At 41.1% G+C, this 24,032-nt stretch overlaps 2 non-coding genes across 2 annotated transcripts; both read left to right on the forward strand.

The window, feature by feature from the left end:
• The first annotated feature begins 235 nt into the window (after positions 1-235).
• TRNAW-CCA (transfer RNA tryptophan (anticodon CCA)) lies at positions 236-309 on the forward strand. Its single transcript has one exon. It is a non-coding gene; the product is annotated as a tRNA-Trp (tRNA).
• Positions 310-17,634: 17,325 nt separating this feature from the next.
• On the forward strand, positions 17,635-17,767 carry LOC136136775 (small nucleolar RNA SNORA66). The gene has a single exon (XR_010656704.1). It is a non-coding gene; the product is annotated as a small nucleolar RNA SNORA66 (small nucleolar RNA).
• The last annotated feature ends 6,265 nt before the right edge of the window (positions 17,768-24,032 follow it).

The following is a 24,032-nucleotide window of genomic DNA, read 5'->3' on the forward strand; positions in this document are numbered from 1 at the left end:
CTTAAAGCAGTGAAGCCAGCAACTATCGCCAAATACCATTCACTCCCTTTTCTTATCATCCTACAGAATCAGACTTACTCTTAGTTCTTAGAGTCCTGAGAGCTGATTAATCGCTCCGAAGAAAAAGGTGATGAGCCAGAAAATAGATAAATCAGCAGTTAGTACTGACAGCTTGGAGACCACAATATATTTCCTGTGGACCCTGCAGGCAGTTTAGAACGTACTGAGGGGGACTTCCCTGGTGGTCCAGTGGGTAAGACTCCATGCTCCCAATGCAGGGGGCCCCAGGTTCGATCCCTGGTCAGGGAACTAGATCCCACATGCCACAACTAAGAATTCTTCATGCCACAACTAAAAGATTCCACATGCTGCAACAAAGATCTCACGTGCTGCAACTAAGAGAAAGATATGGGGGGTGGGGAGCAGGTAATAGGGAAAGCATCTGATGTTTTTCTGTATAATTGACATCTTTGTTCCACATAGAAAAAGGAGTTTTAGACTCTAATAATGGAAAACATAACCGAACAACCTTTTAATTTTGTCATGTATACTACCGTTTTACTCTGTCCAAAGAGATCAGTAGCATCATGACAGAGTCTTAATCAATGTAGGCTTGGATTTATATTATAGGAAGGTAACCATGCTCACTGATATTTCTAAAGTAAGTTTAATTTCCATTTAGCCTCTCTTTACAAAACCACAGAATTTGTTCCTTAAACCAAAATCCCTTTAGCATACATTAAAAGTATATCCAAAACAGCCACCTTTTAAGTGTTTTAAAGTCAGCCCCTTAATCCTCTTAAAGAGTACGCTAAAGGGTATTGAACATAACTACTTAGCTGATTGGCCTATAAATCACACGAGATAGGCAAGATAAGGACTTTGGGATTTCAGAGATAGATTTTTTTTGAAACTATGAAAGGACAATGTAACTTGATGGGTAGGGTGGAATTTAGCCTTACAGTGCCATAGGCGCCAAATGTAGCCCACAGATGTGGGTTTTTTCCACCTGCGTGGAGTTTTGGAAAATTAAGTTAATGGATTGCATTTAAAAATTGGGAGAGCATACAGAAAAATGTGGATTTCCAACTACACTACCCTCCAGCATGTCAGAGAGAGGAAGGGAGGGGAAGCGGGGAGGGGCGGGGGGCAGTGAGAGTGAGAGAGAGAGAGAGAGAGAGAGAAAGTCACCAGCTGGTGACAGAATTAAGAGAGCGCTGGGAATCACCCGTTCTTCTGTCAGTGGCCAAGCCAACGTTAACACTTGCCACCATCCTTCTTAGGAGGTGGGTAATGTTTGTAAACAATGTGTTGCCAGGAGATATTAGATTGTGCAACTTTCCCATGCTTCCAGACACCACCAATACTTTTCAGACACGTTAGACGTCAACTCAGAAGCTACCTTTCTAGAGTTTCTGAGAAGCTGTACAAGTTTGGAATACATACAAATGTGCAACTACAAACGTTGAGACATAACATATCTTTCATTTCTTTAAATCAACTTAACTGCAGGTAGCCTCTGCTAAACAAGCCACAATCACCACACAGAGCATCGCTGTGACAGGGTGGGAATTACTGAGCACGATGGCCGTGCACAGGGAGGACGGGGGTGGGGGAACCTACCTTGCTCCTGGGGTCCTCTACCGACATCCCCGTGAGAAGTTCTTTCTCCCAGAAAGGCAAGTGGACTTTTGCTCTCTTCTCGCGTCCTGGAAACCATCCCATCCACGTTCAGGGGCCAGGCCAGTGGGAGTGCCCTTATGGGCTATGATTCCAAAGGGCACTAGCTGGGTATGGAACCAGTGGCCTCAGTTTGTTCAGCATGGTGAGCTCATTAACTGAGCCAGTCAGGCACCAGCACAGGGAACTGGAAGAAGATATTGGAAATCTAGGGCCAGGTGGCTGTGAGAAAGAATAGATAAGTGAATAAAATAATTTGCAGAGAGTACATGTGTGGACAAAATATCTGGGAGGATGCACACCAAATTTTGACGCTGACCCTCCAGGAGGTGGTAGGGGCGACTGCTGGCTTACACAGTCTGCTCTGCTTGAGTTTTCTACAGCAAGCATGTATCGCTTTCATCATTATAAAATTTCTCTATATAAAATATTTATAAAATATTAAGTATAAGATATTCTTATATAATATAATATATGCTACATGTAGGAATATGTGCATAGATAAAAGCTTAGCTCTGGGTGGTGGAATGGTGGGTAATTGTTTTCTTCTTTATAATTACCTGTATCCTCCAAATTTTCTACTTTTATTATCTGGGGAAAATAATAAACATTAACAGTAAAATTTAAGGTACATTTTGTACCTTAAATCATCTCTCAGAGGCTTCATCCTCTCACTGCTAAAAATCTTCATTAAAACGGAAAGCACCCATCGGCCTCCCCTTGCCCCACGCCAGTGACTTTCAAATCCTGTGTCCCCCTACAACAGGTCATCATTCGCAGCTATCCGTCTCGTGACAACCTCTGTCGACATGGCCAGCAAGTGACAACTTTCAAACAGAATCTCAGTGTTAAGACGGGCACAGAAGTAAAGCTTTAGAGGCAACTGGCTCAGGAATGTAGGGCTCATCAGGCTCTGCTCCTTGTCCCAAATGTCCACAGCCACTGTGTTCAGATCTGCGACTCAAAGCATATACCGAAGATGACTACAGACCATCAGTAAAAAGCAAATCCCCCCAGAGCAGTCCTATTTTGTGATATCCCCCAGTCAGGGGCTGTTGGAGTTTCACATGGCTTTATCTAGAGTAGATTCTGGATAAAAAGTGTATGGTAAACTTGCACTAGATAATACGGCTGAACGATGCACTACCCTCACTCATGAAACCTGCTGCTGGGGCTTGTCCTACATCCTATAAAGCTCTGACGAATGTGTTTGGTATGAAAGATGGCCTGTGGGCTCTTGGGAAAATGCCTCCAAAACTCTTTAACACAGAAAAATTCCTACTGGTTACAAAGTAAGAGAAACATATATAGCCACACTCGTTTCTGTACAAAGCTGCGGGACTCGGTGGAATTTGTCTCATCATTTTAAGGATCCATGAGGCAAAGGAAGAATTGAAACACACACACATGCACACACACACACACACACTCACACGCACACGCACACACACACACACTCACACGCACGCGCACACACACACACTCACATGCGCACACACACACACACACATACACACTCCAAGCAAAGAAATGCAGCAGGATGATCTTGTGAGATAGGAATCACGCCCTTTGGCCCCAGGCTCCCTCTATACAGTCTCTTTGGATCATGAAAATTGGCCCATGTTCATGTCCCAGGGGCTGTGACCAGGTCATGTCCAGAGAATGGAGACAACAAATTACTTGCTTCTAAGTGCAAATGGCACAGTCCAAGTAAAAGAAAAAAAAAATCTGAAAAGAGGTGCCATCTGGCAGAAGCGGTTCCCCATCCCATGCCCTCCCCAGCCCTCACGCATTCTCTTACCCTGGAGCTAGAAAAGGAGGGTGGCAGAGAGCTGGAGAGGAAGGAAGGGAACTGAAACAGTCTGGCTTTGGGCTCTGCTCCCAGAAGACAAGGTGCTGAAATCTGCTGGCAGAGACCCAGATGGATTAGAAATCCCAGAGTGGAGAGAACGAGCGTCACCTGTCCCACCTGGAACCCTGGGCACCTTCTACCTTGTCCCTTGTGCCATAAAAGCCAGGAAACAACAGCAGAGGGAGGGCAGAGAGAATGGTTAGGAACTGAGAGGGTCCTCACAGTCCATCACAACCCTCCCAGAGACCCAGAAAGGCAAGAGAAAGAGAGCCATGTTTTCAAAGAGCTCCCGAAAAGTGTGGCCAACTCAGAGCCCTCTTCCCTACGATTGCAATGCTCCCAGTGACACCACAAGACTGTGTGTGCCCCATGCTGGGAGACACCACAGTAAGAGTTCTCCAACTCTAGCTGAGGAGGGAAAGGGGGTGTTTATCCCTAAATGACTGAGAGATGATCAGGGTCTGGAAGATCCAGGGGAATAGCCCCCAAGGGATCATCACAGGGTCTGGGATTATTTCGCTTGGGCGCCTTCCGGGACAGTCGAAGGCTATCAGAGGGGCAGGGGGTGTCTGCTGACACCCACAGGTGGGCAGGGACCTCCAGGTGAGTCAAGCTCACCGTCCCCCATTCCTGCCTGGCTCCTTGGCCCTGCTACTGGCACTTCAGCCAGAACGAGACTGAACGGTAACTCAGAGGGTGTGTACAGTAAGTTCCAGGCCAGCTGGGTTACCTTCTCTGAACCTCACTTTTCTTGACCGTCAGAAGGGACACAGTCACCTCCCAGGGCTTTGGTGAACCACAGAGAAGGCCTCAATAAAAGGCAGCTACTCCTATTTCCCTCCCCTGACACCAACTGAAATTCTCTGTATCTTTGCCCCAAAATCCTTACAAAGATCGCCAGGGCAGCAGAGTGTTTAGCCAAACACTTACTATTTCACTTGTGCCCATGGCTTCCTCCCTCCCTCAAGTCTGCACTTAACAAAACTGCGTGTGACTCTTTATTTGCCTTAGAAGTACATAGGAAATGTATGGGGAAATATATTTTGGAGACTTACTTCAAAATGTGCTTAATAATGTGTTGATCCTACTGTTAAAACCTGGCATTTTGCAAGTGCTTTATGGACATAATCTTATGACCCTAATCTTATGACAAGAAGATTAGTATTATCACCTTTGTTTTACACATGCATAAAACTGAGGCCATTAAATCACAAGAAGTTGTGTCATTAAAAACAACAGTCATAGGTAATATTCATTAAGTATTTACTATATACCAGACACTATTCTCTTTATATACATTAAATAAATATATAAATATATTTGTGTGCCTGGCACATACTAAACATTAAATATGTGTTAAAGACAATATTATTGGACTTCCTGGTGGCGCAGTGGTTAAGAATCCGCCTGCCAATGCAGGGGACACGGGTTCGAGCCAATGCAGGGGACATGGGTTCAAGCCCTGGTCCGGGAATATCCCACATGCCGCGGAGCAACTAAGCGCGTGCACCACAACTACTGAGCCTGCACTGTCGGCCCGTGAGCCACAGCTACTGAGTCTGCATGCCACAACTGCTGAAGCCCGTGTGCCTAGAGCCCGTGCTCTGTAACAAGAGAAGCCACCACAATGAGAAGCCCATGCATGCAACGAAGAGTAGTCCCCGCTGGACGCAACTAAAGAAAACCCGCACACAGCAACAAAAACCCAACGCAGCTAAAAATAAATTAATTAATTGATTAATTTAAAGAAAAAGACAATATCATCAGGAGTTGTCACTTAATCTCCTCAACACTCCTCAACCAGTCCTAAGAAGTGGGTACTTTTATCCCACGGGAAATCAGGTCACAGAGAGGTTAAACAAATTGCTGTAGTCACATAGGTCCTAAGTGGTGGAACAGAGATTTGAACCCAAAGATCCAGATCTCAGCTCCTACAGTCTTTTGCTCACAGCTGGGAGGTAGTATAGGCAGAATCTAAACCCCAACATTTGTCTGACCCCAAACCTCCTGACCACCTCGATAATTTGCGAGGGCTGTAATTCATTTACCTAGAGAAAGCTCAGTCGGCCTCTTTGTCCTGGTGCAGGCTGTGTGCACACTGACACCACCACCCATCACCCCAGACCCTCAGGAATATCTGTCTGCTTTTCCCAAGTCTGAAGGTGGCAACTCTGTGCCAGACAGACAAGGTAAGCCAGGCAGTTAGGGTACCATGAATAAGAATATCCATGGCCATCAGATACTAGAGTAATGCTGCTCTCAAAATTCAGATATCCTAGTATCTAAAGCACACCTGACTTGCTCTCCTGATGGATGTGGACCCTCCCTCTTCCAAACTCTCAGAGCATTTACTGAACTCTCATGGAATTTCTCACATCCTGGCTTATATTATGGTTATTTGAGAACTTCTAACCCCTTCTAGAATTAAGTGCCTTGAGAACTGTATGGTTAAAAGACAGATCTGGCTGCTGCGTAAGAAACACCTCCAAATAACAATGGCTTTAAAAAGATGGGAGTTCATTTCTCTCTCACAGATGCAGTGTGTGGGGCTGGAGAGCAGGGATCCAAGCACCTGCCACCTGTGACTCTGCCATCCTCAGAGCATGGCCTTTATCTGTCTACAATGGCTCTACATCTTGTCTACATTCCAACCAGTAAGAAGGGGGAATGGTGGCAAGGAGAGGGAAAGTCCCTTCCTTCTAAAGGCAGAGCCAAGGTAAAAGTTCTTTCACTATCAAAGAAAGGGAGAACATGTAGTGAAAGAAAATGAGCATCTCAAGTGACCATGGCTTAGGAAACACATTCAAAACGATGTTGCGTGCATGCAGACAATATTTTTTCATCCAACAAATATGTATCCAATGCCACTATACGTCAGACACTGAACTAATCAATGGGACTCCAGTGTAAAGCGTTTGCAAACAATGGGTGAATAAATGAATGAGCCCTTTTATGGAAGAGCAATCTGGAAGTAAGGCCACGAAAATTTCATGAGGGAAAATAATTTAAAATACGGGCACATGTAATTTCTTCCCATAGAAGGTCATAGATAAAAACAGACATATTTAAAGACGAATTTTTGTGGCTTGCTGAAAAATATGGAAAATCAATTATAAAGAAACTAAACAAATAGACCTGATTTATTGGGCTATGCTGCTACTAGCAAAATATATTACAGAGTCCCAACCCTGAATTTTTACTTTAATGACTTTTCCTGTATTTTGCTCTGAAGCACATTTTTACTTCTTACCTACACACACACACACACACACACACACACACACACACACACACACACACACAAAGTGGTCACTCACTGCATTTAGATAAATATACAGGTCTAAAATTGAATTCTTTGTGTGTCTTCTATATGATAAACATTAAACACTCAAGGGAATTAATCTGGGAGAGGAGCCAAAAGTCCAACTCCAATTTATTATTATTTCTGAATTATATATAAAGCACCATGTAAAGCTTTTAGTAATAATGTCAGTTGAGCTGCCACTGGAAAGCATTATTGTTTTCCGCCGTAGACATCACCAGCTCAGCTTTTCGTATTTCCCAAATTCCATTAAGATGGAACTTCCCAGATGGTGCCATCAACCCTCCACCTCTCCCGACCATAAGAAAGTCCAACAAATGATTTGCACTTATCATTTTAACTAAAATGCGAATAGTAATATGAATAGTAATACTAAAGAGTGAAATATTAAAATTCAAATGTTAAGAGTTGGATGAAAGTTTTGCAGTGAATTAAAATGAAGTTGCATTTAATTAGAATAAAGTTTTCTGAATTTAGGCGTTAGGTTTCAAAGTGGCAGAGGTGAGTCCTAGGAATTTGTATTTTCTTCCCTTGTGTCATTAACTTGTGATGTTTTTCTCTGCATACATTGCTCCTGAGAAACTGACAATTTCTCCTTCCACTCCGTGGCACCCGGACACACCATACTTACTCAGTGTGCTCTTTCTAAGAGAGCAGCCAGTGCCCATTCTGACATCTTTCTTCTCTTCAACTGCATTAGGCTTGACTGAAAGGACAATTCATAGGCATTAAATAAGAGCTCCTCATCTGGAAGAGACAGAGTATTGTCTCTTAGAATTTTGCAATTCTCATTTTATGTAACTTAATTGTATGCTTATTTATTCAGCTAAGGTAGGTAAAGCATTTGGAGTGTGTATGGCAAACAGTTATTATTTGTTTAGGACTTACTATAATTAAGGCACAATTCTAAGTCCTCTGAGGACTACTGAGACTCATTCATTCGTTAAAAATGCTTATGATGCAGGCTTCCCTGGTGGCGCAGTGGTTGAGAGTCCGCCTGCCGATGCTGGGGACACAGGTTCGTGCCCCCGGTCAGGGAAGATTCCACGTGCCGCGGAGCGGCTGGGCCCGTGAGCCATGGCCACTGATCCTGTGCATCCGGAGCCTGTGCTCCACAACGGGAGAGGCCACAACAGTGAGAGGCCCGTGTACCGCAAAAAAAAAAAAAAAAATGCTTATGATGGGATTTCCCCGGTGGTCCAGTGGTTAAGGCGTGGGTTTGATCCCTGGTTGGGGAATTAAGATCCCACATGCTGCGTGGCCAAAAAAAACTTAAGGATCATTAACTCTGGATGTGTGCCAATATGTATAAGTGAACATATTCATTCAACATATATTTATGGAGCAAATACTATGTGCTAGACATCATGCTGGGTTTACAAAAGCAAACATAGCCCCTACCATCATGGATTTTACAGGCTACTGGGGAAGGCAGACAACCAAAGAATTGCACAAGTAAATATAAAACTAATTATCAAATGGGATAAGTGTTGTAATTCTTATAAAGCTTGGGTTCCTGTTGTTCATTTTCCTAGCAGTGTCACAAAGAAACACAACCCAGCAAATGAAAGTCATTTCAATATAGCTCAGATCTCTGTCAAGGTGATGAAAAATAAGGAAAGACTGGGAAACTACATCTGGAGGCTGCGGGGATGTGATAACTAAGTGCAGTATGGTATCCTGGATTTGGATCCTGGAACAGAAAGAGGATATTAATGGAAAAACTGGCAAATCTAAATAAAGTCTGAGTTTGGTTAATGACAATGTACCCAAGTCAGTTTCTTAGCTTTGGCAAATGTACTGTGGTGATGTAAGATGTTAACAACAGTGGAAATTGGGTGAGAGGTATATGGAAACCTTCCCTGTCTTTGCAACTTTTTCATAGATCTAAAATTTTTCCAAAATAAAAAACGTATTTAAAAAAATAGTTCATATCTTTACTTGAATTCTCAAAAAATTCATGATGGTATCTAAATATAGGGATAGTTAACATTTATAAAAGTCTCCATTTGTAAATTACCTCTTATATTAGTTGCCTGTTGCTGTATAACAAATCAGCCCAAAACTTAGCAGCCTAAAATAGCAAATAATTATTACCTCACACAGATTCTGAGGATGAGGAATCTGAGAGTGGTTTGGCTGAGTGAATCTGTCTCAGTGTCTCTCATAAGGTTGCAGTCAAGCTGTACACTCATCTCAAGCCTCAACTGACACTGGAGAATCAGATTCCAAGCTCATGTAATTGTTTTTAAGTTTCAGTTTCTTGCAGCTGTTGGCTGGAGGCATTAGCTCTTCACCACGCCAGCCTCTCCATAGGGACGCTCACAAAAATGGCAGCTGACGTCCCCCAAAGCAAGTCATCCAAGAAAGCAAGAACACATATCCAAGACAGAAGCTACAGTCTTTTTATAACCTAATCTCAGAAGTGACATATCATCACTTCTGCCATGTTCTACTTATTAGAGGCAAAATACTGAGTCCAGACTACATATGAGGAGAGAGGAATTCAGTTCCAACTCTTGAAGGGAACAGTATCAAAGAATCTGTAGACATGTTTTTAAAACTACTATGTCTCTACTCCCTCCTAGTAGACTCACTAAACTTACAGAAAAGGATCCAAAAAAAACCCCAGTATAAATCCAGAAGGACAAGGAAAACAGAAGAGACAACAGCAACAAAAATTCAGAACCAGGAAATCAAATCCAACAGCAGATCAAAGGAAGCTGAATCCTAAGTCAACATTGGGGATAACAATGATGCCACATAATTTGTGCTTCAGAACCTCAAAAAGTCTCATGAATTGGCAGCACCAGGTACTCATGGAAGTGGAGTAGAGGTTGAAAGTCTGTTTCAGAACCAGTTAGGGTAGCTTCCACTCCATAGGCCTGGGCTGTGCACGGTGCCTCCCTTCCCAAGTGCACAGTATGGAAATGCGGAGGGGTCGGCGGAAGAGTCACTTTACAGTGAAGAAAGCTAACAGGGACTAGCTCATCCATGTGACCACGGGCAGCAACAACAGTGACAAATCATGTTAATAGTACGTACGCTTGATATGATGCAACGAAAACGGCACTTTACCTGTGGTCTTCCTCCCAATAGCCAGTAACCCCAGCCTTATCATGAGAAAAACATCAAATTTCAATAGTGGGGCATCCTACAAGACAGCTTACCAGCAGTGTTTATTCGAGGTCATCAGAAACCAGCAAAGTCTGAGAAACTTCCATAGCCAAGAGGAGCCTAAAGAGATATGACAGCTAAATGTAACATGGTATTTTAAATGGGATCCTAGAATGGAAAAAAGACATTAAAAAAAACCCTAAAGGAATCTAAACTATGGACTTTAGTTAATAATAATGTACCAGTAACAGTTTATTAACTGTAACAAATGTTCATACCAATGTAAGATGCTAATAGTAGTGGAAACTGAGCGCTGGGTATATGGAAACATTATACCACCATCTCAGTTTTGTTCAGGTCCCCTGGATGCTCTCCCCCACTTGATGTATTTCAGCAGCTGCTCCTGCCCCACCCTGGCAGAAAATGAGAGGTTTATTCACTGGAGTGGGTAAAAAAGATGGAAGCACCAACCATGGTTAAGGGACAGAGTAAGATACTGAAAATAAGATCAAGTAAGAATTTACATATTAATGTTGAAATATTCAGCTCCCCTCCCTGACTCAGAACCCAGAGGAAACAAGGCTTCTACACCCCAAGAAGGGTATTTGAAAATTCTTCTCTGGCCAACTCAAGAGAAAAGACACAAAGATAGTTAGGAGAATAGGAGAAATTCCCCGATGAAATAGTCCCTCCACCCATGGTGAGGCTCTCAATCAACAAGTCCAATCTCACTGGGGTTCTTAGTGTCTCAATCTTAAAAATAATTACCAGATATTTGAGGAAAATCCTTAACATGAAAGACACCAAAAACAGTAAAAAGCAATTGAGAAGAAATAGACACCACAAGAACAAAAGCTTCAAAGCCATATTTAATATTCTCAGAGCAATAAGAGAATAGTTTGTCTCCACGAAATTAGAACAGGATGCTATAAAAATGAGCACAAAGAAGAAAAAAGGGGAGGTGCTCTTGGAAATTAAATTTTTAGCAGCCAAAATGAAAAACTCAGATGACAAAAAGCCAAAGGGATGAAAAAATATTAGAGAAATAGAAAGAATAGTCCAGGAGGTTCAACACTCAAATAAGAGGGATGCCCTCAGAAGGACAGTACAGAAAAACCAAAGGGAAGAAAATTAATTTATTTATGTTTCAAGAACATTTTCCATAATTTAAAGAATGAGTCTGCAGGTTGAAAGGATCAACTGACAATGGATACAAATAGACCCACACCCAGACACAGGATCATGACATTCTGAAACATGAGAGACATGGTCTCGCCAAACATGTTAATTCCACTCCCCTCCTTGCCAATGACTGGCTCAGGACTGGGTGTACAGTGCAATTCTAGTCACTGAGACATGAAGGGAAGTGTGCATTAGCTTTCTGAGAAACGTCTCTTAATAACTCACATAGATGCGGGAAGAACGACTCCCTTTTGCTGCTTCTGGGTGTTCGGAACTGCCTTAGCCATCTTCAAACCACAGAACACACAGCCCAAGAGGACACACATTTGATAAGTGGAAGAACTTGGTCTCAAGCCTACCTCCAAAGCCCATGTTCTTTTTTTATTTTTCCCAAGGGGAAAAAAAGGGGGAGCCCCCCGCTTTCTTTTCTTCTTTGTGATCATAGTTATAGCATCCTGTTCTAATTTCATGGAGATAAACTATTCTCTTATTGCTCTGAGAGTATTAAATATGGCTTTGAAGCTTTTGTTCTTGTGGTGTCTACTTCTTCTAAATTGCTTTTTTTCCAAGCAGCATGTGGGAATCTTAGGTCCCTGACCAGGGATCAAACCCATGCTGCCTGCAGTGGAAGCGCAGAGTCTTAACCACTGGACCACCAGGGAAGTCCCAAATCCCATGTTCTTTATTTAGCTCATAGTCTACACTGAAAGACTATCCCCAGAAAACAGCCTGAGGGAAAAATCATACCTGTGGCTCCTATTATATCACAATAGTTTATACATCAAGTGCCTCTAATTAGCTGTTGGCACTTTTCTGGAACCTCTGCAACTTGAATTTGTATACTTATTAGTGCTAGAAAGTAACCCTAGATCATAAATCTTTGAATATCAATAGCCTGGAAGTTTCAGCAACAGCAATTATCAGTTTAACCTACAACTCATTCAAAATGTCATCTAATAAACAAGTACATTAAGAAGGCTCTTTCACTTTCAAGTTCACTTATTTTCATGCCAGATACTGTATTCAGATATTAAATCTCTGGCTTATTAAAGCAATAGTAATAAAGAAGCCAAAGTCATGAATTTGAACTTCCAGGTAAACTGGTTTAATTATCTCCACCACTAACTTCAATCAGTAATATTTCAAAGAAATGAAGTTTGTTTGAAACAAGAGGCAAGTTTTATCATGTTACCAAAAAAAAAAACAAAATGAGGAGATGGTCAAATTGGGGGTGGAGAATCATCGTATTCCAGCAAAAAAAAAAAAAAAAAAAAAGTCATGCCAGTAATCAGAAAGCACCTTTATGAACAAAGGGAGCTATTGTGTTTTATGGTTCAGGCAACAGTCTCACTGAATCAATGGTGTTAACCACTTCCTATGGAGTGATGACACCCGTAACCAACACCTCTGTCCAGATCACCCTTCTAAATGCCAAGCCTTCCTAGCCAGCTGCAACTGTACATCTCCTCCTGAAGTTCCTATGGCTGTCTGAGCCTCATCATAGTGAACCCTGATCTAGACTTTCTCCTTTCTCGATGCATGGCACCACCATGCAACGAGTTGCCCAAGACAAATCTCAGAAGCCATTCACAACCACTCCCTGCCACCCAACAAAGGTCTGTATATCCTTTCTCTCTCAGTGTTTCTTCGCTTTGACCCCTCCTCTGTATCCCAATTCAGGCATCTCTTTCCTAGTCTATTTCAATGGTCTTCTAAGTAGTCATTCTTTTTCTAGTATCTTCTCTCTCCAATCTCCATAGTTATTAGAGTTATACTAAAATGCAAATCTGATGGGAGGAAGCAAAGGAGAAGAGTGGAGAGGTGGGTGTGTGGTCCATCACACAGGCAACATGGGTGTGTGTTTTATCTCCTAAATAGGGAACCTCTGAAAGCTTTTACATGGGAGTGACGTAAGCATAAAGATTTTGTTTGTTTGTTTGTTTGGGGCTTTCTTTGCTATCAAATGGACATAGGATCCCATTACTGTTTAAATTTGTGTTTTTCTGACTGATATTGAGCATCTCTTTGGATACTTATCATTCATTCAGGCTTCCCCTTCTGTAACTTGCTTATTCATATAATTCCCTTTTTAATTTTTTTCTGTTTCCCTTTTTTCCATACCGATTTTTAGATGTCTTTCTCCACACTCTAGAAGCTAAAGCTAATTTTTTTTCAGTCATAGATGTTGCACATACATTACCATTTGTCACCTATTCATTTACTCTGATAATGGCATTTACCTGTTAACAGCAGCCCCAAAAAAGCCTATTTTTAATGTATTCAAATCTATTGTTTTCTTTACTGTATACACTTTGAGCATCTATTAAGAAATCCCCCCCCACCCAGGATCACAAAGAATTATCTACATTTTTTCCTATAACGTTGCACTTTTATCTTTAAATTTAGGTCTTTAATCCACCAGAAGTTTATTTCTGGATATGGTAGAGATGAGGACCCAACTTCATTTTTCTCCAGATAACAACCCAAGTTTCCCAAGATTATTTACCAAATAATCCATCTCTTCCTTGGCTCTGTAAAATACCAAATCCTCATTTATACAGAGTCAATTTCTGTATGCTTTTCTGTTCCATTGAGCCTGGTTTTATGCCTGGTTCTATATTAATATCTGGTAGTGCAAGTCCCCTTTCTTTGCTCTTTTTTTCCCCAAAAATGTCTTAGTTATTCTTGAAGTTTTATTCATCTATCTAATTTTCAGAATCAGTTTATTAAGTCCCCTTAGAATACTCTTGGAATTTTAATTGGAGTTGCATTGAATTTATAGATTAAATGGAAATCAATAGTTTTATAATGTTTTCATCCCATCCACAGCTTTTATTTACATTTTATTTTATATCCTCTAACAGAGTTTCAGACTTTTCTTCATAAAGGTCTTGAGAATTTTTATTATGTTAATTCCTAGAAACTTTATAGGTTTGTGGAGTTTGAAGTTTTTTTCTGTATTTTAATTGGTTTTTTTTTCATTTTATAATGAGTTATTTCTAGAGTAAGCGAGATGCTATTAATATTGATTTTGTACCCCATTGCTTTCAAACTCACTGAGGCTTTTTTGTGGTATGATACATAAATCTCTTTGTGCCTGCTCTGTGTGTGCTCAAAAGAATGTACATTCTATGTTGCTTAAATTTATCTCTGCTAATCTGGGTTAAGTAATCATGTTATTAAACTCTTCTGTATCCTTGGTTATTTTTTCTGCTTAATTTATCGGCTTTTGAGTATATGTTAAAATCTCCAACTATAATTCTTGATTTATCTATCTCTCATCTTAAATCTACCATATGTTGCTTTATATGTTCCAAAGGTATAATATTAGGGGCATACGTCTATGATCATTAGATCTTCTTGGTCTATTGTGCCTTTTATCAGCATGCAACACCTTGCTTTGTCTTTGATTTTTTTTCCATAAGTTTGTTTTGTCTGACACTAAAATTGTTCCTTGAGCTTTATTTGCCTGGTGTATCTATCTTCACCTCTTTATTTTCAGTTTTCCTGTGTCCTTTTGTTTCAAGGGCAACTTGGTAGATAAAATGTCACTGGATCTCAGGATTCTCTCATTCAGCCCACCCAGAGTCTCTAACTTCGGCAGTCATCCTTCTTTCACAGGGCTCCTGATCCCCAAATGTCTCTTAATTGTTCTTCTGCATTCACCATTATTCCCTTAAGACTATTCATTGGCCAGTGATGGCTCTCTGGTAGTGAGAAGAGGCCCTACCTTGAGCTTCTCCAGGTGAGTTGGAGGTACAGACACAGAAAGCCCCAACTTCGGCTTTCCAAGCTCAAGCAATTCCTGCCTGGGCACCCTGTGGTGTGATAGAAGCTCTGGACACATGCAGGTGGGAACTCAATCAATCAGTGTGTCCATCTGCCTGCTAGTTTATGAGCTGCTTTAGATTTTAGGGTTTCAAGCACCCAAAGTTCTGGCCCAGCCATACAATCAAAGGTTTGCTATTGCCCTGGTTTGGTGGTGTAAGAGAGAGAAAAAGCCCAAGTATAACCAGTCCCAGTCCAACCCTGGCTTTGGTTTCCTGCCCTGAACCCAACTCTCCCCTTTCTCCTGAGAGTTTAGGGTCAGTTGTAAAGTAAGGTTTTGAGCACCATTCCCTCCCTATCTCCTCTCGGCCTCTCCAGTGTCGGAATCAGAAGTTGTTGGTTTTCCTAACCAGAAGACAAATTCTGAATAGCCTGTAACAGACATTTGTTTTTCTTGCAAGATATTGTGCAACTGTTCGTTGCCTATAAATCAACTTAATTTAGATTTTGAGCCTTTCCCATGGTCAAGCTGGTGGAAAAATACAAGCCCTTTCTCTCTTGATTTTCAAAAGGTGATCTATTCACACGGCTCAGGAATATCTAAAAAGTGACACTGTGAAGACCTCCTTCCCACCCCCAAATCTAACCACCGATATTGGTTTATTATGCATATTCCAGAGTTTCACTATATATACACAAGAAGCATAAGAATGTATTATGTGTACACGCACGCACTGTCTTATTTGCTCCCTTTTTCTGCGAAGGACAGCATACTATACAATCTACTCAGCATTTTGCCTTTGTTATTTCATTTAACTTTCTGGTAGATCTTTCTCTACCGAAGGGTTGAGCATCCTTTTTATAGCTCTACAGTCTCCCACAGTATGGAGGACTGTGATGTATCTAACATCTCCCCCTGACAGACATCGAGGTTGTTTACGGTCTCCCCTATTACCAACAATGCTGCGTTGAATAAAATAGAGCGTTTAAACAAAGGGGGGAAACAAAAGAACAGCCAAGGCATTTCATTTTGTGAGTGTTTCCCAGTAACTTATTTCTCCTGCTGCTGTTTCTTCCTGCTGCATTTTTATTTTCCTGGAAGCTTCATGTTGATGCTTGATTGCAGTTTCCACATTGTACAGGGTCATTTTAGCAGTTGGAATTACACAGTAAAATAGAAAAATGTGCATCTGTGGGTAGCAATTTAAAGGGTAAAAAAGATAAACTATTGGCAGCCCCTTGATTGATGTCAGTCTCTCTGTATCAGCAGTTGTAAGCAGAGCCTTTTCTGATCAAATCATTTCTCCATGATCCATTTCTCCACAATCAGTGGAGTCGCACAGAAAAAGATCTTATCCCGAGGACGATGGTAGTGAGACCACAAGTTAATATTAATCAAGCCCCCACTAAGCTCGGCTCCTTTAACCCTTATTAAAGCTCTGCAAGGTCAACACTATCTGCATTTTGCAAATGAGAAAACCGATGTTCGGTAAATCCAAAAGATAAACAGCAAAACTATTAGCACTCATTAGAGTGAGGAGTTAGGCAAGGGGCATGAGATAAATGAAAAATAATCAATACTTCCCCATGTACCAAAAATTTCCAACTCGAAATTGTTTTTAAAAAATCATCCCATCCACAGCAACAACAAAAACTTCAAAATACTGGGGAAACATTGCAAAAAATCTACTGAAGAAATATAAATAAGAGAGGAATTGGGACAAGGGGACAGAGTGAAAAATTCACTTTTTACCTGGTGCAATGGACTGAACATAAATGTTCCCCCCAAATCCATATGTTGAAATCATAACCCCCAATGTGATGGTATTAGGATGTGGAGCCTTTGGAAGGTGATTAGGTTACGAGGGTGGAGCCCTCACAAAAGGGAATAGTGCCCTTATAAAAGAGACCCCAGGGAGCTCCCTCACCCCTTCTGACATGTGAGGATACAGTGAGAAGACAGTCTTCTATAAATCAGGAAGCAGGCTCTCACCAGACACTGAATCTACTGACAGTTTGATCTTGGACTTCCCAGCCTCCAGAAATGTGAGAGATAAATTTCTGCTGTTTATAATTCATCCAGTCTGTGGTAGTTTGCATAGAAGCCCCAACAGACTAAAACACCCAGTACTACCTCTGTATAATTTTATATTCATGGGGACTTCCCTGGTGGTCCAGTGGTTAGGACTCCGTGCTTCCACTGAAGGGAGCATGGGTTCAATCCCCGACTGGGGAACTAAGGTCTTGCATGCCATGTGGTGCAGCCAAAAATAATAATAATAATAATTTTATATTCATATTAAAATGAAATTTCTGCCTAGTGAAAAAAATAAATGATGCCCTGGGCCTAAAGTAAAAACCTCTCCCAGTTGCTGTGAGGACCAGATTTCCAATCTTCTTCAATGTAGTTAAAATTACAATTTGATTTGTATAAATATATATTTACCTAAGGAGAAGGAACACAATGAGAATAAAATACATTGCAGTAAAATACCTAGTGTGTGTATATGTAAAAAATTATAGGAAATATGTATGAATTCATATGGATATATTTAAAATACATTAACCAAGAACTTAACAGTAGTCAGAAGGCAGTTGAATCGGGAATACAGGAGTTAATTAATACAATTGTTAATAAAGAATTTTCTGATAGAGAAAATGGTACATTTTATGCATTTTTTTAAGGCAGAAATAGTAACCAAATTTAAATTGGGTGCAAACTCGATCACTAGCTCTGCATGATGTTGCAGAGGTGAGGGGAACCAGGTTTGCTAAAGTAATTGTGGTGATAGAAATGTATTAGCCTTGGATGCTACCGAGGTGGCCCATTCTATCCCAGTACATTGTAACTGTCAATTACTGCATTTTTTAATAGGCTAACTAAGGAAGAGAACAGGTGGAACCGTCCCAAAATGTCACTTGCCCAGAAGAAAGATCGAGTAGCTCAGAAGAAGGCAAGCTTCCTTAGAGCTCAGGAACGGGCTGCCGAGAGTTAATAAACCAAACCACAATTTCTATGAAGATTTTTCAGATAAAGACAGTAATAAACTTATTGAACAAGTAAAAAAAAAAAAGTTAAATTGGGTCAGGGTAGTGAGAGTGGCAATCTTTACTCTAAGGAAAAAAAGAAAAAAAAAAAAAAATCCTTTAACCCATCCAGGTGTTTTATTTGATCCAATCAGGGTCTGATTTCTCTGGTTCTTCAGAAACTTTTCTACCTTTAATGTTGGCTTCTTCCTTTGAAGGGCGAAGTCCACCAACTCTTGTACATACTTAAGGAGATTAATTTTTAAGCTCTCTCCTCTGATATAAAATGTACACCACCTCCTCTCCTTTCATGTTAGTTCCCACTGGGGCGAGTCAGGCACAAAAATTTGAAGAAGCCTCAGCTATTATTAAGGAAGGAATACATGACTACCAATCAGGCTGAAGACATGGGTCAAGGAGATTTAAAAAGAAACTCATTCATTAATTCCATTAATTCCTGTATGTTAAACACTTTACATCCATGAGCTCATCTAATTCTCATAACAACCCTAAAAAGTGTAAGTAACTATTTTAATCCTTATTGTACATTTTAGGGCTGTAAAGCTTCAAGAAGTGAGATTACGTGATGAGTAAGTGGTGGAACAAAGGCAATTTCTTTCCACAGCCTGTGCTCTTAGCCATTACCCTATACCCCATCCAGCCCCTCAGTGGGAGACCTGCCAGGGCACACTAGGCACTGAGTGTTTTTCCCCTAGGATTATAGACAAAAGTGCAGCGAGAGGAGAACTCCAGCTCTGGGTGCACAGAGACCTTACTAAGGGCAAAAGCTGGTCCTTGGAAAATGTTCCCCCAAAGAGAGATGTGTCTGGTAAGAAATTAAAGGCAAAGCTATGTAAGCAATTGTGGAAATTCATAGCCATGGTGCTGCCCATTGAGGTGAAGACATTCCTGTCAAGTAGTGACTTAAGCAGTGATTTTAAGCCACCCAGCATTTTACGACAATGTGCCTTAGTGTGTGGTTTTCTTTGTATTTATCCAGCCAAGGGTTTATAGTGCTTATTGAAACCATTCATCACTTTTGGAAAATCCTCACTGTCTCTTATTATTGCTTCTGCCCTATTCTCTGTCCTCCTTGCCTTCAAGGACTCCAATTACACATATTTATATCTTCCATCATATTCCATATATCTCTTACACTCTTTCCTGTGTTTTCTATCCTTTGTCTCTGTGAGCATAAGTCTATCTCTTTCTGACCTACCTTCCAGTCCACTATTCCTCTCTTCAACTATGTCTTATCTGGTGTGAAACCCACTGCTGAATTCTTATCTTCCACTGCTATATTTTTCAGTTCTAGAATTTCCATTCAGCTTCTTGTATATCTCCAGTTCTGCAAAATAAGTCTCCAAATTGTCATCTAATTTCTTGACAATATTAATCACCGTTATTTTAAGTCTGTGTCTAATAACTCCAACGTCTGGATCTACTATACATCTGTCTTTACCATTTTTTTTGTCTGTTTGGTTTTGGTTTTCAGTCATATAGATTGGTCATTAGGTATGAAAAATTATACAGAAAATTTGAAGCTCTGGGTGATGTTATCTTCCTCTCCCCAAAAATGTATTTTTCTTCTTGCAGGTAGTTTGGAGAGGGATAGATCACCTTACAACCAAGGATTAAGCTGATTTAAACCTGGGCTTTAGTCTTTGTGAGGGCTGCTCTTACTTCTGGTTCATCCCTATCTGATGGAATAGACTGTTAGAAGTCCCAGCTGAAATCCTGGAGGTATTTATAAGAATCCCTCATCCTTGGTGTGCCTTAAACTTTAATTGTTGTCTCCTCAGTCATGAGAATGCCTGAAGAGCTCAGCTTAGTACCATCTCAGTTGGCACTTTCTGCACTGGCAATTACCTCGAGGGGAGAAGTGGCACAAAATGTCAGCCTTCCCTTCTCTCTGGGATTTTGATCTCTCAAGTCCTTGCTTCTTTGGTACGTCTCTGCTACCTTCAAACATTTTTCCCATCTATTATATTTTTCAGTTGTTTTTGGTGGAAGGGCTGGTGTACAATAAGCTAGTCCACCATTACTGAAAGTAGAAATCTCCCTCATGGCATTGCAACTGAAAAATGTGATGAGTTGGGTACTAAAAAACTGGGTGGGGAAAAAAGCCAAAAAATAACAAGAATATTCTGGAAGGTAAGATTTCTTGTCAAGAGGCAACATTGGATGGGCTACTCTCCTCCCCCTCTTCCCCTGTCATACACATAATTTGGATTTAAAAGATTTTGGAAGGTAAATAGAGAGTCTGAACAGGTTTGTGAGGAAACAATACCTAAAGCCAATTATTACATTTCCTGAAATTAAAGTTTTATGTCCGAAGGCAAATTTCATTTTTAAATAAGTGAAATGCCACAGGTACTACAAAAGGAATTTAAAATATTGCTAATGCTAACACTGGCTACATAAGTCAGACCAAGTTCTAAAGTAAGACATATGACCTGAATGAAAACAAATGAATGCAATACAAATCATATACACAGCATAAACAAGACAACTCAAAACTTCCTGAACTAGGGAGCCTTTCCGGAAGATTCAGAAAGGTTCAGGAACTGGAACATTAGGTTTACATGGCATCCACTGATCAAATCAGTTTGTGGTTTAGACACAAAATACCACCTTTTGGTTAAAAAAAAAAAAAAAAAAGCCAATGTGTTCTAACAGAGGAATGCTTTCTAGAATTCACATTTCCTATAACTGTTTCATTTTTTTTTAAATTCAGCTTTTTAGCAGGATTTATTTTTGGCTGAAAAATAGAAAAACCACTTTACTAGATAGCTCAGTGACTGAGAGTTAAATCTACTTGAAGTGTAGGTTTGGGGGGATACAAACACTACCATTTAGGGAACAGAATCTTGAGGGTGATTTTGAGCCTGCAAAGAGGTTGTACAAAGACTCAAATAAAATCAAGTGAAGGAAAAAATAAATAAATCAAGTGAAGAAAGTCTGATTTTCTTAGCAACTTCCTATTTCATTTGGCTCAGAGAAATCTTATATCTATTCAGTGACTGAATTTAAAACCTAATTCAAATGTTCACAAAGCTTTCTCTGAAAGGAGGTTCATCAAAAGGTTGATCTATCTGATGTATCTTTCTATCCATACACACACACTTATATACACATACATATTTGGAAAATTGGAAACAATCAAAAAATAGGTGCCTAAGTAAAAACTGATTTGATTTTATAGAAGATTGTTTTCATAACATAGAAAAAACTCAAGACAATAGTAAATGAAAAAAGCAAGTTCCAAATATTATAATGTGATCCCATTTTTATTAAGGAAAAGTGCAAAATGGTGAGGGTGGAATACATGTGATTGTTATCTTCTCATTTATGCTTCTTTGCATTTGCCAAATTTTCAAATCAAACACAATGCCAAGAGCTATTTCATATTTATACTTTCTTTTTTTTTTTTTTTTTTTGCGGTACGCGGGCCTCTCCCGTTGCAGAGCACAGGCTCCGGACGCGCAGGCTCAGCGGGCCTAGCCGCTCTGCGGCATGTGGGATCTTCCAGGACCGGGGCACGAACCCGTGTCCCCTGCATCAGCAGGCGGACTCTCAACCACTGCGCCACCAGGGAAGCCCCATATTTATACTTTTTAAGGCCTGTCAGAGTTACCTATGTTGATAAATAATGTACTTCCACACAGAAACAAAATGGTGCCACAGAAAGAGGACTGGACTTGGAGAAGAGTTGAGTTCAAGTCCCAGCTTCACCGCTCACTCCTCTGAGTCACTTTGGACAAGTCACAGCACCTCTGGGAATCTCGGTTCTCTCATCTATAAAGATGGAGGGACTTCCCTGGTGACGCAGTGGTTAAGAATCTGCCTGCCAATGCAAGGGACACGGGTTTGAGCCCTAGTCTGGGAAGATCCCACATGCCGCGCAGCAACTAAGCCTGCGAGCCACAACTACTGAACCCACGTGCCACTACTACTGAAGTCCGTGCACCTAGAGACCATGCTCCTCAACAAGAGAGGCCACTGCAATGAGAGGCCCACACACCACAATGAGGAGTGGCCCCCACTCACCGCAACTAGAGGGAGCCTGCATGCAGCAACGAAGGTCCAACGCAGCCAAAAATAAATAAATAAATTAATTAATTAAAAAAAAAAAAAAGATGGAGCTGCTTATCCCTGTCCCGCCTTCCTCCCTTAATTAGTGCAAAGGTCAAACACAAAAAGTTCATGAAAAAAAAAAAGAAAAAAAACAGTTCATGAAAGCCTTCTGCCAAGAGGAAAGTGAGGTTCAATAAAAGGAATAATCAGGGCTTCCCTGGTGGCGCAGCGGTTGAGAGTCCGACTGCCGATGCAGGGGACACAGATTCGTGCCCCGGTCCGGGAAGATCCCACATGCCGCGGAGCGGCTGGGCCCGTGAGCCATGGCCGCTGAGCCTGCGCATCCGGAGCCTGTGCTCCGCAACGGGAGAGGCCACCAACAGTGAGAGGCCCAAGTACCGCAAAAAAAAAAGGAATAATCAATAACTGCCAAAGATGCTCTTAAAGTTCTTGTGGATCTGACTCAAGCTTATAAAGTTAAAGGCTCTGTATTTTGTTTCAGAAAAAAATATCCATCATTGCCACACACCTGTTCCCTCAGGTGGGACAAACGTGGGACCCTGACAAAGCACCAAAGCAGGAGTGTTGGACAGGTAGGTAGTATCAGCCCATAGAGAGAAAAAACAAGATGTTTTCACAAACCACTGGAGTGAAGAAACAGCTGTCCCAGGTCCCTGGTGGTACCTCGTCAACAGTTACATGAAGCAGAAGACGACAAGGTAAGGATGTAGTGGGAGAGACATCCACGTATGAGAATAGGGTAATTTTTTAAGATGATAACACACTCCCCTGCCTTCCAAATCCACTAAAAAAAAAAAGAATCTTGGGACTTCCCTGGTGGTCCAGTGGTTAAAACTCCATGCTTCCACTGCAGGGGCACGGGTTTGATCCCTGGTAAGGGAAGTTCTGCATGCCGCGCAGTGCGGCCAAAAAAAAATGAAAGAATCTCGATCAACAGGCTGAAAGAGTTTGTCCAAACATTGGAGGAAAAGTAAAAGCTTGAATTTTCATCTTATTTTTTAAATTTTGCTTTCTGTACTCTGGCCACAATTCCACCAGTTACTTATTATGTAATCCTGGACAAGTCACTCCATGTTTCTGACCTCTGTTTCCTTATCTATAAAATGGGCCTGTGCCATTCCTATGCCACAAATGTCAGAGTGACCTATGAAGCTGTTATTCCACTTGGGATTCAAGGTGGACACAAATGGACTTGGGCACAGGAGACCAGGACTCCAACGCTGGCTTTGTCATTATCTGCAACGGTGACCAAGGCCCCTCCTCTTTAATCCTCAGATTGCTGGGAAGGGTTAGAAGGATTCCTGAGCTCCCAACCTAGCCACAGTTCAGGCTACGCACATCCACTGTTCTCCCAGACTGGGCTGTTTATATCAAGTGGCCACCCTCCCCCTGCAGTGGCATCGGTGCTAGGACACCACCTTTGTCTGACAAGTTGAAGTTGTACGGATAGTGCTGCCAGCCTGCCACTGACAGCAATTGGCTGTTTTTATAGTTACAGAAATACGTAGATTTACATCGACCTGCCCACGGGCCCTTACTGTCCGATAAGACTCCTTGTGGCCAAGACTAGAAATCTGTGAAATTCCAAGTCTTCCTCCCTTTTCTCCTCCAACTTCTTCCCAAACTGACCGTCTAATTTTAACAACACTGAACATGTGTTTCCAGATTTTCACTCTTCAACTCTCCCATGATGAACAATCCAGTGTATATAAATCTTTGTCTATTTTTTTAAGACTATTTCTCAAAGCAAAATTACTGGGTTAAAAGGTGCAGACCATTTTAAGGCTCTTGATACACATGACAACAAATTGTCTTCTGGGGAAGAACAAGCAATTGATATTCCTGCTAGCAATGTATGAAGCCGTGGGCCCATCCTTTTGTTTTGTTTTGTTTTGTTCATTTGCCAGTATGAGCAGTTAAAAATAAAAAGTTCCCCCTTTTATATTTTAATTTGTATTTTTGAGATAAGTCACAAGGATGAACATT

Source organism: Phocoena phocoena, chromosome 16, assembly GCF_963924675.1.
Source record: "Phocoena phocoena chromosome 16, mPhoPho1.1, whole genome shotgun sequence".
NCBI classification, from domain to species: domain Eukaryota; kingdom Metazoa; phylum Chordata; class Mammalia; order Artiodactyla; family Phocoenidae; genus Phocoena; species Phocoena phocoena.